The following is a 16,147-nucleotide window of genomic DNA, read 5'->3' as shown; positions in this document are numbered from 1 at the left end:
AGTGTACCACCTGTCATTCACAGCATCAGGCTCTGAGGTCTGCTCCAAGCCTCAGTAATTGGCTTAGGTGGGTTGGAAATATCAAAAGCAGAGCTCTGAAAGCATCTAATTCCATTGAGGCTGAATCACTATGTAACACAGGGAGCACACAATCTGAAGTGAGATAGGCAGGAGCAGACTGCAAAGCTTTGGATTCCCAAAGCTGCTTCATTAGACTTGGGGAATGAGATGCATTGAGGATCTGTAGACCCTTGGGCAGTGACCATTTCTGAACCATTGGAAACCTGTCATTCAGGAGTTTGTCCCAAGTTTTCCCTGTGTCTCGCCCTACCTGCTGCTTCAGAAGCATTGCCAGGTGGTCAACAATCACTAAGGAGGTCAAGCGGGAGGCACGGGGGTAGGAACAGCCTTGCTCCTGAGTGCCTGCCTTGGCTACTTCCCCACGATCCCCTCCTCCTGCCGATGCCCCTTTGGAAAATCTGCATTTTCACCACCCTCCCAGTAACCCAGCTTGGAGACATCCTTGCAAATACCATGGAATTATTGTCATCACAACCACCTATCTGCACTCACATTTTCTAGCTGTTTTACCTGGACCTCTGGGAATTCCGTCTTGGATTACTTCCAGGATAGCCTTCAATGCTAATACTCAATTATGAAAAAATATATGAGACTTTTTAATTAGTTACTTAAATTAATTTAAGTAATTAGTTTATTATTTATAAATAAACTATATATTTATAGTTTATTATTTAATTAGTTTAATTAAATTACAAAAAAATTAGAGAATTACATAAAGCTACATGTAAGTGTGGATGTTAATTCCAGTCTTATATTTTTGTAAAGCTCTTAATATCATTTTAACAGGGGTCTTGAACAGAAATGTATGTTGCACCCTCTGACTAGGGGCTGGTAGGACCAGCTGGCAGGAGACCTCCTGCATGTAAAAGAGAGAACATGAATGGAATGGGAGGTATTGTCGCAGCCTGGGTCTGTTGAGGTGGACGGCAGGGCTGTGGACAAAGACGGTCCCAAATATCAATAGTTGGGCACTAAGTGTCATCCTGTGATCTCTCATGTAGTGTACCAGAGGGGGAAGGCATTTACCGTGAGGGGAGAGCCTTGGCATATACCTATACGATGGTGTAGAAATGATACTCAGGCCCGAAGTAGGAAGCTGTCCTTGAAGTCATGTTGCTGTGACAATGATTATACTGGTTTACAGTTGGTATAATCAAGCTCAACAAAACATTTATTGAGAATCTAGCAGCAAAGTTCAACATACGTTGGGAACTTTACCATAGTTCCACAGAAGTTCCATAGAAGGAAGGCTGGGACAGGGAGCTCCTAGTCTGGTGATAGAGGCTTATATGTAAACAAAAATTTTCAGTGTGAACTAACGTAATGGAGATGCTGTAGGATCCCCAGTAAGGGACATTTAGTAGAACTTGAGGAGGGACTGGTCATGGTTGGTCAAAAGGTATATCCTGGAGAAATTAATATGTGAGTTGAGTCTGAGAAATGAGTAGAAGTAGCCAAACAAACAAGTAGGCTGCTTGGCAAGAGTTTGCATGAAGGCAGACTGAAAACTTTCAGGTTAGTGATGACAGACAGGGACCATCCATGAACCATTAAGTGTGGTCACAGATCAGAGAAAGGCTTATAATGAGAAACTGGACTTGTGTCCTAAAAACTATTTCAAAAGTGGAGAAAGGTCCACACTGAGTCTTTGTCCTTAGTTAAAAGAACTTGCTACCAAGAGAAAAGATTCCTCCCCATCTGGAATCTTTCCCAATTGTCTTCATTGCACGTACTACCTTTGCCCTACTTCTCAACACCATCATCACAGGTGACAGAATACAACTTTAGCTCCCTCAAACTGGGGCTGAACAAGAAAGCAATTCACTGTCTAACACATTTCTTAGTTTAGCCTCCAGGACATATTGAATAACTGTATTATTCAATACAGCTCTTTCTACTCTGACCAGAAAGGGTTAATTACTAGTCTGGAGTATTTGATCATTTTTGCCATGGGTCATATTTCGAGTTTAATTAGCAGTGTTAACTTCCCACTGCCTAATTGTCCTCGTTCATATCAGGCTTTGGTGCAAATCAGGGACTGCCTTTGCATGACAGGCTGATTCAGCTTTCTGGTTACTAGTGAATCCTTGAATTTCACCAGAAACAGAAATGCACGTGTCCCACATTCATTTTAATGTGAGTCCCTCTTGTGATTCATTCTTGAATCACAAAATGACCTCCAGATTAATCACAAATAGGGTACATTGGAAGCTTTGAGGCAATTAAATTCTGGGATTCCATCTGAATTCCCATAGTATATCAGACCACAGATGCTAGAAATCATCTTAAAACCAACTGGGCTCCAGTCTAGGTAGAAATTAATATTTGTTGAACAAATAAATAAAGTGTCTGCTGTGTACCAAGAACTGAGATTAACATTTAAATTGCTATTTGAGCTCTAGATCCTTGAAATATAGAACACTAACATTTGGATAAACTAGGTCCAAATCTCTACAATGTGGTAGAAACCAAAGTAATTCTATGTAATAAAAATACCAAGAAACTATTCTTCCTCATGATCCACATAATTAAAAAAATAACACTGTGGGAATTTGTTTTCTGTTTTGGAGGTGCTACTAAACAAGGAAAGTGTCCGAGGAAACTTCCCCCTGAGGGCTTATCTCAGCTCTACCATGTTACAATCAATCTGTCATTTCCAGTCCTTCCAGGAGGCTCAAAATCAGATAGCTAGGAGAAATCTTGGGGAGCGAGCAAATGGAAGAACAGAAGCAGATGTGAGGCCAGGGCATGGAGCCAAACATCCTGGTAGATGAGAACAGGTGGGGGAAAGGGGCGTGAGAAGGGCTCTGTAGGATTCCAGGGAGATGGCTCTAGTCCTATATTGCTACTCTTGGTGGCTTCATTTTCTGTGCATCTAAATTGGGTGGCTGGTCAACAGAGTTTAAAAGGCTAATGAGTTAGTGTACATCCAGTGACTGCTGGTCATCTGCCTTGGTTTCCACTGTCCTTCCATTCTCTTGCCTGCATTTCTAGTCCCCTACATGCTATCTGATCCCCTACATGCAAGCCTCCCCAGCCCATGGTTGAACACTAATCCTTCCACCTCTCATTAGTCACTTCATAGGCTCCCTGGGAGCCTATCCAAAGTCGACACATGCAGGCACCTGCCTGACTCCAAGCATCACTCCCACTCCACCAGAGCCTCTTGGATTTCGATGGAGTTGGCCACATCACCTTGGGCCTATGCTCAGGAGCCCTGGTTCCTAGCAGAGGCTAGTGCCCTGGGCCAGGTTGATTCTCTAAGCCTGATGCCTGCCTCTGTCTAATCCACCTACCTACTATTCTCAACTTAACATGGAAGCCCAAGTACACTTTATGGTTCAGCCCATCCCAATGATAATAGAAAAATGACACAATTGGAAAATGGAGTTTTAAAGGAATACATAATTCACAGGTTGCATGCTTAATCCAGAAATCACTATTAAGATACTAATTGGGGGTCAGAGTGGGGAAAAATTTGTAAAAGGAGCAATATGAGAGAGGGGAGAAAGAAGTGAATTAGGAGAATCACTGCATTCATCACTAAATTCCTGAATTCTGCTTTGGCTCTGAAAGTGTGTAAACTTCATTATTTAAAGACTGCATCCCTCTCACACCCACACAGTTCACTACTAGGGAGATGCTGGCAGGTCTTCAGACCCTTCGAAGTGTGATTCTTGGGGGCCAGTGCATTATCTGGAACCTCCTCTTCTTCCATTTGGCCTGCTTTACCATCACACAGGTGTCTGCTTTCAGATGCTTCTTAGAGCCTCCCTTGTGATTTGTCTGCAGAGGAAATAGATCCTTTCATTTGCTCTCATGGAACTGCAACTTGCAAAATATTTTTGAGATGTTACATAGTGTATTTTACATGATTATTTTGTTGATTCTGATAATAAAAGTAATAGGTGCTCACTGTCAAAAATTCAGTAAAATATTTTAAAAGTGCAAGGACAAAACCCCATCTGCCAGAGAGAATTTCTCACTTTCCCATTTTTGGTATATTCCTTTTTATATTTTCTGGCTACATATCTATATATCTGAATATGAATAGGTATTTATATATCTGTAAAACTTGGAATATATTATATAGGCAGTTTATTGTGCTTTTAAAAAGTTTAACATTGAATAAGGAACAATGATGATTATAGGTGCATAATATTTCTTAATATTCCATCCTGTGGCTGTGTCACAATTTCACTTTTCTACTATCAGATATGTACTCAATGAAATAATCTAACACAAATGACTATGTCTAAAGTTTCCTTGAATATTTCTTTACTATTCTTAAGGTTTAATCCTGCAAGTAGAACTACTAAGTCTAAGTGTAAATGTACTGTTTATGCTTGCTGTATATTACCAAATTGCTCTCTAGAAAAGTTGGGTTAGTTGTCCTGATTTACTTTCCCACCAACAGTCTACAAGACTGTCACATGCTTTTGTAACATTTGTCTTTAATCCTTGCTAATTTGATATTATATTATGCTTCATGGTTAAGTTTGAATTGTTCAGACCACTAGCAAATAACATTTTTTTATACATTAAGTCCGCATTTAAACTAAAATTCTTTTTATTTCCTTTGCCTGTTTTTTCTGTTAGAAATATCGTTTTTCTTCTAAGACCTTTTATATATTAAGGACTTTAGTCATGTTATATTTGTAGTACAACTATTTCATATTATAATATGTAATATTTATGTACATATAAATATTATATATTTATTTTTATTGAAAATACTTTTCTTAGTTTGTTTCCCCTTATATTTTTATTGTTAAGCTTAGAAAGTTCTTGCTCATCCCAAAATTACTCTGCTAATTATGTTTTTTGCTGTCTATTTTGTAAAAACTTGGTTACAAAATCCAACAGAAATTGATCTTACAACTTTATGAGGTAAGAATCATCACTCATCCACTCACTACTCTTATTGCCAAAACATTCATTTCTTCTTACTAATTTTTGTAGTGTCTTTGTAGTAGTAAGTTCATATATGTACTAGGATTTTATTTTCAGGACAAATTATTTGTTATTATTAATCTGTCAATTACTGTGCTAATTCTAAAATGTTTTGCTTAATGCAGGTTTATATTTATTAATAACTGATAGAGAAAAATCCCTCTTCCTCATTAGCATTTGTATTCAAATCTCTTAGCTTTTCTTACCTTTTTCAAAAGAGTTTTAAGTTATTTTGTCAAATTAAAACAGTCACATTGAAGACTTGATTAAATTTTTTAACATTATTAAGAAATTTGCAGAGAATTGACATCTTCACAAAATTTAGTCTTCCTATCCTGAAGCACCACATACCTTTTCGTTTATTTAAATATTGTATATACTTCAGTAATGCTTAGCATTGTGAGTTATTGCTATCTTAAATTTGACTAGTGCTTTCTAGTCTATAAAGTACCCTCTTATTTTCATGATCCTCTCAACGAGCCGACCAGGAGTTCTGACTTTTTTCTAGAGACTACGGTTCTTGTCCTGACTACCATTTAATCGTTGTGTGACCTTGGTAAGATCACTTTACCTCTCTGGGCCTCTCAACACGATGTTGCAGAGCCTTTTCTGAGGTATGTTCCGGGGACATTGTCTTCATGGTGTGTATAATTAGAAGTAACACTGTAATGTTATGTGGTCAAATAAATTTAGGAAATTCAGGTTAAGCAGAATTAAACAGGTTTCTTTACTGTAAGGCTTCTCAGAAACTTAAATAGGCTAATACATCTTCTAAATATATGATAATACATAATATGTGTTATTTCCCAAACTTTTTTGGCTATAGTCCCTTTTTACCTGCTTAGCAGCTCACATAATTAGGCTTCTGTGGAGCATCCTTTGAAGAATTCGGATATGGTAGAAAATGCACATGCTTGGGAACCATATCTGGGTTCAAAGTTTTGGACTATGAACTATTATGTGGACTTATCTTCTCTGAGCTTCATTTTTCTTCCCTGTAAATTGAGGATAATAAAGCCCAGCTCAGAGTTTTTGTAGTTGCAGACTGTTCTGATCACTGTAGGGGAGCAAAATTTGCCACCCCCAAATGTATCTCTTTGGCATGAGGATTAATGCAGGTTGATTATTTTTAAGAAACAGAGGATGGGGGGGCGGAGTCAAGATGGCGGTGTGGGAAGATGCAGAGTTCATGTCTCCCCACAACTAGGGCACCTGCTGGATGCAGGTGGGGGATCCCGATGCCCAAGGAGATGGGAAGCACCCCCAAGTGAACTGGTAGGACGTGGGGGGACTGAGGGGGGAGGAGAAGTGGAGGTCGGACAGGACTGGCTCCCCTGAGGCGTGGCTGAGAGGGGGCAGGGGTTCCCATGCTTGGAAGGAAGGACCCTCGGGGGCTTGGATCAGTGGGGAAGGGGCCTGGCATTTCCCCTGCCCAGTTGGCCCGGGAAGTCTGCCTGGCTCTTGGCCAGGTCCTACGCCCTCAGAAGTCCCCTCTGGGTGGGGTTAGTCCTGGCAGGGGTGGGGGTAGGAGGGAGGCCGGGAGAGAACAGGAGAGGCAGGTGGGAGGGACCCTCCAGGACCAGAGGAGTGGAAAAGGCCAGAGGGGTTTGCCCCACCCACTTGAGCCCAGAAAGCCTGCTGGGCTCCCAGGTGGGGTCCCCCACCTTCTGAGACCAGAGGCAGGAGACATGCCTGCACCCCTTCTGTTCTGTTGAGCCTAACCCCACCCACCACCCCCCAGCCTTTTCCATCCCTGTGGATCCTAAACACAGGCCCCGCACACCGCCCAAGCCTCACCCCTGCTTAGGCCCTGGCGTCCACAGCCAAGGCTTTTTCCACCTTTTTTTTTTTTTCTCCTCCTGTTTTTTACTATTGTGGTTCTGTTTCACCTTCTGGTTGTTTAGAAATCGTTTAGAAAAGTTCCTGTCACCAAGAAAGCCCACAGCCAATGAAAGGTATGACTATTGCTCTTGCTATTAGTTCTGGTAAGGCTGTTACCATTTCAATTTTGATGACATTTTTACTGCTTTTGGAAAAGGCAATGGAGATGAAAAGGACAAGTTTGGGAGACACTAAAGAAGCACATTTCTGACTTTCTTCTTGAGAAGGTTGTGTGATAAAAGGGTCACAGTTTTCATCAGAAAAAAAGGAACAAGAGTTTGCATCAGAGCTGTTTCTGTATCAACAGTGCATCAAAACTGCTTGTGCTCAAAGGAGACCATGGAAAAAGTTACACTAAGACACGTAAGCTAGTTCCCACCAACACCACTACTGACTTCTATGTAACTAAAAATCGCTGTTTTAATGAATGATTATACCTCTCAAAAAATGAAACAACATTCTAAGCTCCTGGCCAGACATAATTACTCTCTTTCTGCTCCTCTCCTTGTCTAATGGTCCAATTGCTTGAGAGAAAACTTATTAATAGAAATGAGACGAAAACGATGTGATTTACCTTAGTGCCTGGAGATGATGTCGTTAGCACAGAGTACAAACACTAGAAGAGAGTGCGCAAGGATTTGTTTGTCCAGATACTCAGAACATCCCCTTAAGAGCTGTATTCAAAAAATGGCAAATGAGATTTCAGCTGAGAATGATCATTGCCTGAATCTCAGAACAACTGCCTTGTTGCTGATTATTATCCCTCTTGCAGTGGCCCGTCTCTCTTCATTCTGTTTGCTGTCATGTTCTATCAATATCAAAGAGGCTGCAGAGGCAGCATCACTGAGAGGAGTGGTGTGTTTCCTGGGTGCAAAAAGCCTGCTTCTCTAAGAATCTCTGGACCTGCAGGCTGATTTCATAGAGAGGATTATTCAGTCAACAGTAAATGGCCCCAAACTCCAATTCCAGCTTCTATTTTCTGTCGTGGAGCCGGGCAGCTGGGCTGTGTGTGAGCATGCATGTGTTAGGAGGTGGTGCCTAGGGATGGGTCCCATGCAGTCAGCTGAAGTGACTTGTTCAGCTCTGCTTTGCTATATTGTCTCTTGGTCTCTCCAGCACCAGTGAGGCTGGCTCCCGGGACAGCTCCCTGCTGAAAGTTTTTTCTTTTTTTGCAGTACGCGGGCCTCTCACTGTTGTGGTCTCTTCCCATTGCGGAGCACAGGCTCCAGAAGCGCAGGCTCAGCGGCCATGGCTCACGGGCCCAGCCGCTCCGTGGCATGTGGGATCTTCCCAGACCGGGGCATGAACCCGTGTCCCCTGCATCGGCAGGCGGACTCTCAACCACTGCACCACCAGGGAAGCCCCTTCCCTTCCTCTTTAGAGAAATGAAACTAGGGACCCCTAGGCTTTGGGGTACCTTGCTCAAAAGTAAATGACACAAGCTGTTCTTCTCATCCACTTTCTCTATAAGACAAAAATGATTATGTGGAGGTTTCAGTGGGATTTCCTTGAGGCTTCCCAGAACTTCTTCCCAGATGCCCCACCCCTTTTCATTTTCACTACCTTTTTCTTTCCTGATAACCGAATAAGGCCCTTTAAAAAATAAAATAATAAATTAGGGGAGAAGGGAAAAGGGGGCTATGTCTTATTTCCTTAAATATATTATAAATTTTGTAGAAGTCAGGAATGTGGCTTCTTCTCTTTGTATCTCCCAAATCACCTAGGTGTCTCCCCCGCCCAGGCCCTGAATTAGAATTAATAGACTGTGTCATGTTGTCATGTTTACCTCCTCTATTCCACCTGCTATTTACATTTGTTCAATTATCAAAGTCTGCCAGTACTCCTCTATGATGCTTTTTGGAAACTATTTATTTCTCTCCATCTCTACCATGCTAATCTTACTTCAGGCCACCATCATCTCCCACCTGAATTACTGAAACAGTCTGATACAGTCTCCTTGCTTCTAAGTCTTGGTTTTGAGTTTGATATCTTTCATCTTAGTCCTGTATCACCCTATTTTATCTCTGCCATGTGTTACAGAGCCTGGACTATCCCCTTTTCTGTTCTCTGGCCTTGTGGATGAGATTGGCACACGTTTGATACAGAGTGAACATCTGTTTAATGAGTATCAGTGGAGCCATCTCTAGCTATTTAAGTGGATTACAGGTGGGTACCCGAGAGTTTAATGTTTAATGGTCCTTTTATTATCTACAGTGGCTACTGGGTACAGCTAATGCTGAAATTAATTAGATTGACTAAAGGATGAAGTCACCACAGTTGTTAAACCTTAGCATAAACACATTGTGCTTAAGCTCAGAATAAGGTAAAATTTAGAGCATGAAATAACAAAAGAAGGGAGAAAAAGAAATTGATATTTGTTACATTTCTTTTATGAGTCAGTGGAATTGAGCACTTTGTACCTGTCACTTCTTTTAATCTTCAGAAAAAACATGCTGAGATAGATTTTAGCCTTCACACTTGACAAATGAGGAAATTGAGGAAAGAGTAATACACGGAGCAGGTTATGGAACAGAGATTTGGCCCAGGTAGCCTGATCCCACATCCATGATCATTCTAATATTCTGCAGTGGCCTAGGTGGTTGCTCTAAACTCTCTTGTGGTATCTGACTTGGGTCTGTAAGTTGAACATTCTCTTTCTGGATTCTTTAGAATGCTGAATGGCATAAAACATCATTCACAGTGAACTAAGAAGCCTATGTGTCAACAATGAAATGTCACTCACAACAGGCAGGTCTCTCCAAGAAGCTGGTATCAGAGACAAATCCAGTTGAGTGATGCTTCCCGTGAACAAGGTCCATTCTTGAGCGTGGAAGTGCTCTGTGATGAGAGGTGGAAAGGCTGATCGAACCATCTTCATCTGGTGGGCTTGTGCCTCCTCTTTGCAGTTGTGACATAAAATTCATGCTTAAAACTTCTTAGCTTGTAGGATTTCTGCATCTCGGGATCCTCAACTTGGGTCTTTTCCCCTGGGTCAGATGGAAACACAAGTCAACGGTCCTCTGGCTCAGACAAATCAGAGTCAGACATCATGGCAATGGGGCTGCTGCTGGTGAATCTTTGGGAAAATTGCTGTTATCTCAGATAGATGAGTCCTAACATATTGTATTCCAGGGATGTCAAATTGTCTGCTAAAACTTTAAATTTTATAATACCAACTCAGATGGGAAAAATGAAACTTTATTACAGAACCATTTCTGTTCTATAGTAGAAAAAAAAGCATCATTTTTCCAGTCTTTTAATTTCCAGGTAACTCATTTTAAACTCAATCTCTGAATTGTTCTCTTTCTACTTTTTTTCCCCATGTCTCTGCTGTCATCACTTTTTGCATCTGCTATGGGCTCATGAATCCCTGACTGCACTCCAGCTCTTTTTTTTTTTTTCGGTACGCGGGCCTCTCACTGTTGTGGCCTCTCCCGTTGTGGAGCACAGGCTCCGGACGCGCAGGCTCAGCGGCCATGGCTCACGGGCCTAGCTGCTCCACGGCATGTGGGATCTTCCCAGACTGGGGCACGAACCCACGTCCCCTGCATCGGCAGGCGGACTCTCAACCACTGCGCCACCAGGGAAGCCCTGCACTCCAGCTCTCAATTCTCAGTTGTCTTCTGGGCCCCTTCTGGGGAAAGGTTGGGAAATTTTTGAATCTCTTCCAAGGTCTGAGATGGGTTGGTCTTGCTATGCTATTACTAATCTATAGCAGTCCACCTATGTTGATGCAAGGCACTTTGCATGGCTGTCTTCTCTCTGAATTCCAGGCAAAAGTGTGGTACAAGCCCTTTCTGTATTCACATTCCCAAGCCTATTCTATCCAATACCCTGTCAATGGGTCAAACCTGCAGAAAAGGGCATCCAGAAGTCAGACCCCAACATAAACATCTATTTTCTTGTTCTTCATTTCCAATCCTCTATAGGAAATATTCTTATCGTCCCTGTGTACAGTGAGAAAACAACTGTTAGGTTGAATTCTCCTCCTCCTACCTTACTGTATAAACTTTAGACTCTGAGTTCACCAGGAATTTTTGGAAGAATCTGGATCTAACAGTGAAAAGTTAAGGCTTCCAAGATTTATGGGCCTTTTGCTTCTACAGCTTTATAAAAGTGTCACTTAAAGACTGAGTGACTTCCTCGTTCTGAGCTTTATCTATGTTGACAAATTGGGCAGAGCATGTAGGAAGTTATTGCTCTTGTCCATTTGATGGTGTATCTGCTTTAGGATGCTGTGGACTGTAAAGGGAAGAAGACTCAACTCACATTAGATTAAACCATGGAGACATATTGTTTATACCACAGAAGGCTGGAGCTGAGCAGTATCAGGGAAGGTTTGGTGGTCCAACAAGGCCATAGGGGACCTCTTGACCATTTTTATCATGCTGCCAAAGTCTCCTCTCATGATTACAAGATGGCTGCCATCCCTAGTCATCATATTTTCACAGGTCAGTGTCCAAAACAAAAAGCAAGGATGGTAATGGGGAAAAAAGGGTGGGGGTTGGTGGAGGAGGGCATTCTTCTTATCTGTCTCTCTTTTCCTAGAGGAAAATATTTTCATGGTGCTCATGAAGGTACTTGCAGTTATCGCTTTGTATGTTGGTGGCAAGAAGGAGAGCACACAGCAACCCCCAGCTGTAAGCGAGTCTGGAAAATGAGTGCCTGGTTTTTAAAGACTCAGTAGTGGGAGACAGCAAGGAAGAAGAGTGTTAGAGATGACTGAAGAGTAGCTGAGTTGGGAAATGGCTACAAGGAAGCCCTGGGGGAAGAAACCTAACTCTATGTCAACCTGTTCTCCTTCTCTACGTCAGCCCTGGAGGCACTCCCCACTCTGCATGCCTGCTGCCTTTCCCACACCCACTGAGGACGCCACTAATGGACCACGACACTTAGTCCTGCTGCACCCTAGTATATCCTTGCAGTTATTCTCAAGATAGTACCATGAGAAGTTGATCCGGTTGGCTTAAAAGGTAAAATCTAGGTTCTGTTTTGGAAATTTTTGAGAAAAATATTATCTCTGGCTTTAGACCATTTTGATTTGATTCTCCAATTCACTTCTCAGTAACTAGCTACCTTCGGCAAGTTAAATCTCTCAGCTTTGATTTCTTCCTAAGGGAAATGAAGGCAGTGATGTATATACCAGACTTTGTAAGGAGTAAATACAAATGCACATATAGAGCACCTGGAACAACATAGGTGCTCAATCAATGTGAGGATTAACAACAAATGACTGGAGTAGTCAGTGTGCTCCCAGAGTTCAGAGAAAAGGACCCCTTGAAGATAGAGAAAGTGAGGGTAACTCACAGAAATGCTGCCGATTGTGTAGACTGTGTGCAACTTGGGAATAGGTAGGGACAAGAGAGAGGCAAGATGACAGTCTGGATATAGGAATAACTAGAGAAAAGTTGTGGAGATAAGAACTTGAAAGTAATATTAGAAGAAGAGTGGAGACTTCAGGCTGTGAGTAGGGGGAGATAAAACAAAAACTAAATGCTGGGGGCTTCCCTGGTGGCGCAGTGGTTGGGAGTCCGCCTGCCGATGCAGGGGACACGGGTTCGTGCCCTGGTCCAGGAGGATCCCACATGCCGCGGAGCGGCTGGGCCCGTGAGCCATGGCCGCCGAGCCTGCGCATCCGGAGCCTGTGCTCCACAGCGGGAGAGGCCACAGCAGTGAGAGGCCCGCATACCGCAAAAAAAAAAAAAAAAATCAATGCTGGCAGATTTTGGAGTGTCCTCAGTGAAAGGCTAAAGAATCTGAACTTGATTCTGTAAGAAAAAGGAAGGCACTGGAGATTTTTGAGCAAGGAAGTGGTATGATCCCATCCTGATTTACCTGAGGGAAACTTTTCTCTCCTTTATCATAATATTTAAAGACAACATTTTGATTGATAGTTGATGGTTAAAAAAATAGATGTCAATCTGCTGGTTCTCAGGAACAACTTTATGCCTTATGTCAAGACATTGGTAATTTTTTTTTTTAAGTTTAGCTACTTGAGTGATAGAAAGACAGAAGCTGATTATTACAGAAGTATAAAACAAAGCAGGGCATCCTCTTATGTAGGCTTGAATTTTTTTGCATGTTTTTGGCATATATTTTTGTATATAATTTGGATATAGTATTGATATTGGAACTGACCTATACTTGGAGGATTCGGGAATAAGATTAACTGGTTCAAATCCCAGCTCCTGCACTCATTGCTGTGTGATCTTGGGAGTTACTTAACCCATCTGTGACTCAGTTTCTTAATAAGTAAAATGAAGATAGTAATAGTAATGCATTTTACGTGTCATGCATTTTAGAATAGGCAGTGTGTGGAACACAGTAGGTGCTCGATAAATGTTATTAGTAGTAATTGCTCAACTTAATTTGTAAATATGTTTTACTCTGTCAATCCCCATTTAGTGACAGTCTCACTTGCAATGAACCTTGATGTGATCTGGCTGCAAAGGGAGAAACCTGCATTTATGGAAAGTCTGTGTTGCACCAAGTAACATCCTCTCTATAACTACTTATTAAAAACTTAGGCTGCACTGGCAACTGTGCCAGGTGGTTTATATATGTTATTTATTATCTCCATTTTGCTGATGGGGAAACTGAAGCTCAAGAAGAGTTTTAAAGTTTACATAAATCACATTCACCTAGCTAGCTATGAGATAAAATTCCAACTGAGGTATGTGCGATATCAAAACTCAAATTATTTTCGCAAGGACATCACAGAAAACATTGTGTGCTGGGGTTAGGCAGTCTGGGTACTGTTCTGAGCACCAGTCCTTAATAACTCCACAATGTAGTGAAATTACTTAATCTCTCTTAAACTATTTATAAAAATGGATATAATATTATTGTCCTGCTTGTTCCAGAATTGATATAAGGATTAAATGAGGTAATAAATGTGAAAGTGGTGTAGGAGCACTCTAGTGCTAGACAATTGAATGACGTTTGAGTGAATGAAATAAAGATATCATCATTATCATCATCATCATGGATAAATATAAGGAGTAAAATGAGAAAATATCAAGAGAAACAGGAAATCAAGTATGATCCTTGTACAGGGCATGTCCCATCTCAGGTCCACAGTACCATTCAGCAAGTTAAAAGATGGAGGAATTAATATATAACGTAGATCAGGACATAAAGGGAATTGTGTGGAAAGTAAGACAAGGAAGACTTGAAAGAAATAAACATCATTGACTTAGAAAATAGTTTACCCATAATTTGGATGAAATTAATTTCTCTACACAGTTGACATTTGATTATCCACATGAGTTAAAGCTTCAGGTGAAAAAAATTAATTTTATTTTGTGAATCAAAAGATGGAATGTATTTTAAGAAGTAACACATGCGTGCTTGCTTCGGCAGCACATATACTGGAAGTAACACATGCCGACAATTCATTTGAGCTGCTTGGAATGTTTTGAAAAATTAAAAATTTGTAAACAGAGAACACACTCATGTGTCTGTTGTAGTTAAAGACCGTATGTTGCCTGGATAAGAATTCATTCTTCTCCTTGTTGTTTTTCAGTTATTTGCTTGCAATGGGACTCTAATCATTAACCATTTGTGACCATTCTCTAGATCCGTATCGCCTCAAGTTGCTCATTACAATGAAAATATCTTTTGGAAGAGAATAAATCAAATAGTACATATATATATTTGTCATCTATTTAAAAACATTTAGGAATTGAAAGGGTACCTTATGCCCTCATAATTGTATCGGAACCATGGCATCCTCTTTACTTTAAGGTTGTACTGTCTGATCTCTAAGATCTTTTCTGCTCTGGAGCAGAAAGAGTTAGCAGGGAGAACATTACCTCTTTCACACACATGGAAATAGTGCTGATCGTACACGCACTATGCTAACTTATTAATAGAGGATACATATAGGAAGATATATATTTTTTCCAATTCATAACTCCAGCTTTTTGGGATTCTCTCAACTGAGCCAGATGGCGAATGAGGACTCTAATCAGGTCTAGAATTTAAAAGAGAAAGAGAATGTAACTACATCTTGGAGATAGATTATCTACTTTGCTTCTAAGAAGCTCCTGCCAAGAAAACTTCAACCAAGAAACAATTTATATCATTTAAGATTTAAAGGAAAGAAACAGTTGTAGTTGTGTTTTTCTTTGTCTGCATAAAGCTTTTTGAAATGGAAACAAACAGTGCCTGATCAAAGTTTTAAATACTTGGCCAGGAATATGACCAGGCCACAGATACTTTCAGTTCTGTTAGAACAATGATTACAATACAGCATCCTAAAGTGTGTTATTATGACTGTCATCAGCCTCCTGGCTGTAGGGCTAAGGGGTCTTTCACATGGAACTCAATGAATCGACAGAGAACTATTTATTATAGTGACTCACACGAGACCCAAGTAAACAGTGGCGGCTCCTGGATGGAGCCAGCCCAATATTTCCTTTAACTTCCTTCAACCTGTTTAGATGCAATAATCTGGCACCTTCCTTCAGGGTCTTTGAGCCTGTGTTCCAATCACTTTCCTTTCAGTCCTTAAATTTTTACCTCTGCCAAACAAAGGGAGTGGCAAATAACAATTTTCTTTACACAATTGGAGGCAAAATGTGCTTTTTATTTTCCCTGAGGTTTTATGAGCTAGGGGACGGAGAAACAAGATGTCAACTCAATGTATAATTGTGAGAAGACAAAATAGTCATGTTTTTACAATTTTGTGTTTGTAGCATATTTAGAAGACCTAAAAGTTTACAGAAAGAAGGAATAAGCACAGACTCAAGAAGAATCTGGGGTATCATGAGCATGTGAATTAATATGAGAACCATACAAGACATACTTAAATACAAAAATATATATGCTCATATAGTAACCATGAATTCCATGATTAGAGTCAATGCTCCTCCAAGGGAATTATGTACACTATTGTATTTTACCTTAATAACAACTCTATGAGGTGGCTATTAGAAGGAAACCGATGACCAGGGAGATTAAACAAATGTTTCCAACATGCAAGGATACATTTTCAGTAGTAAATGGAGCGACAGGTTTCAAACCCAGCTTTGTCTGACATTAAAGTTCCTGTTGTGAATGATGCCTTATGACAATAGAGCATTTGCAGAAATGTTGCTTTCTCCTCTCTGTTTGTTGCCCTTACCTTTCCTTGCTTTTTGTGATCCATTGGACTGCAAGCTTGGTGAGGCCATGGATTGCATCTAACATATTTAAATAATGCCTCCCAACACCAAGAACAGTGCTTACC

The sequence above is a fragment of the Hyperoodon ampullatus genome, assembly GCF_949752795.1.
Source record: "Hyperoodon ampullatus genome assembly, chromosome: 9".
In the NCBI taxonomy this organism is placed as follows: domain Eukaryota; kingdom Metazoa; phylum Chordata; class Mammalia; order Artiodactyla; family Ziphiidae; genus Hyperoodon; species Hyperoodon ampullatus.
Note: the sequence above shows the minus strand (reverse complement) of the source record.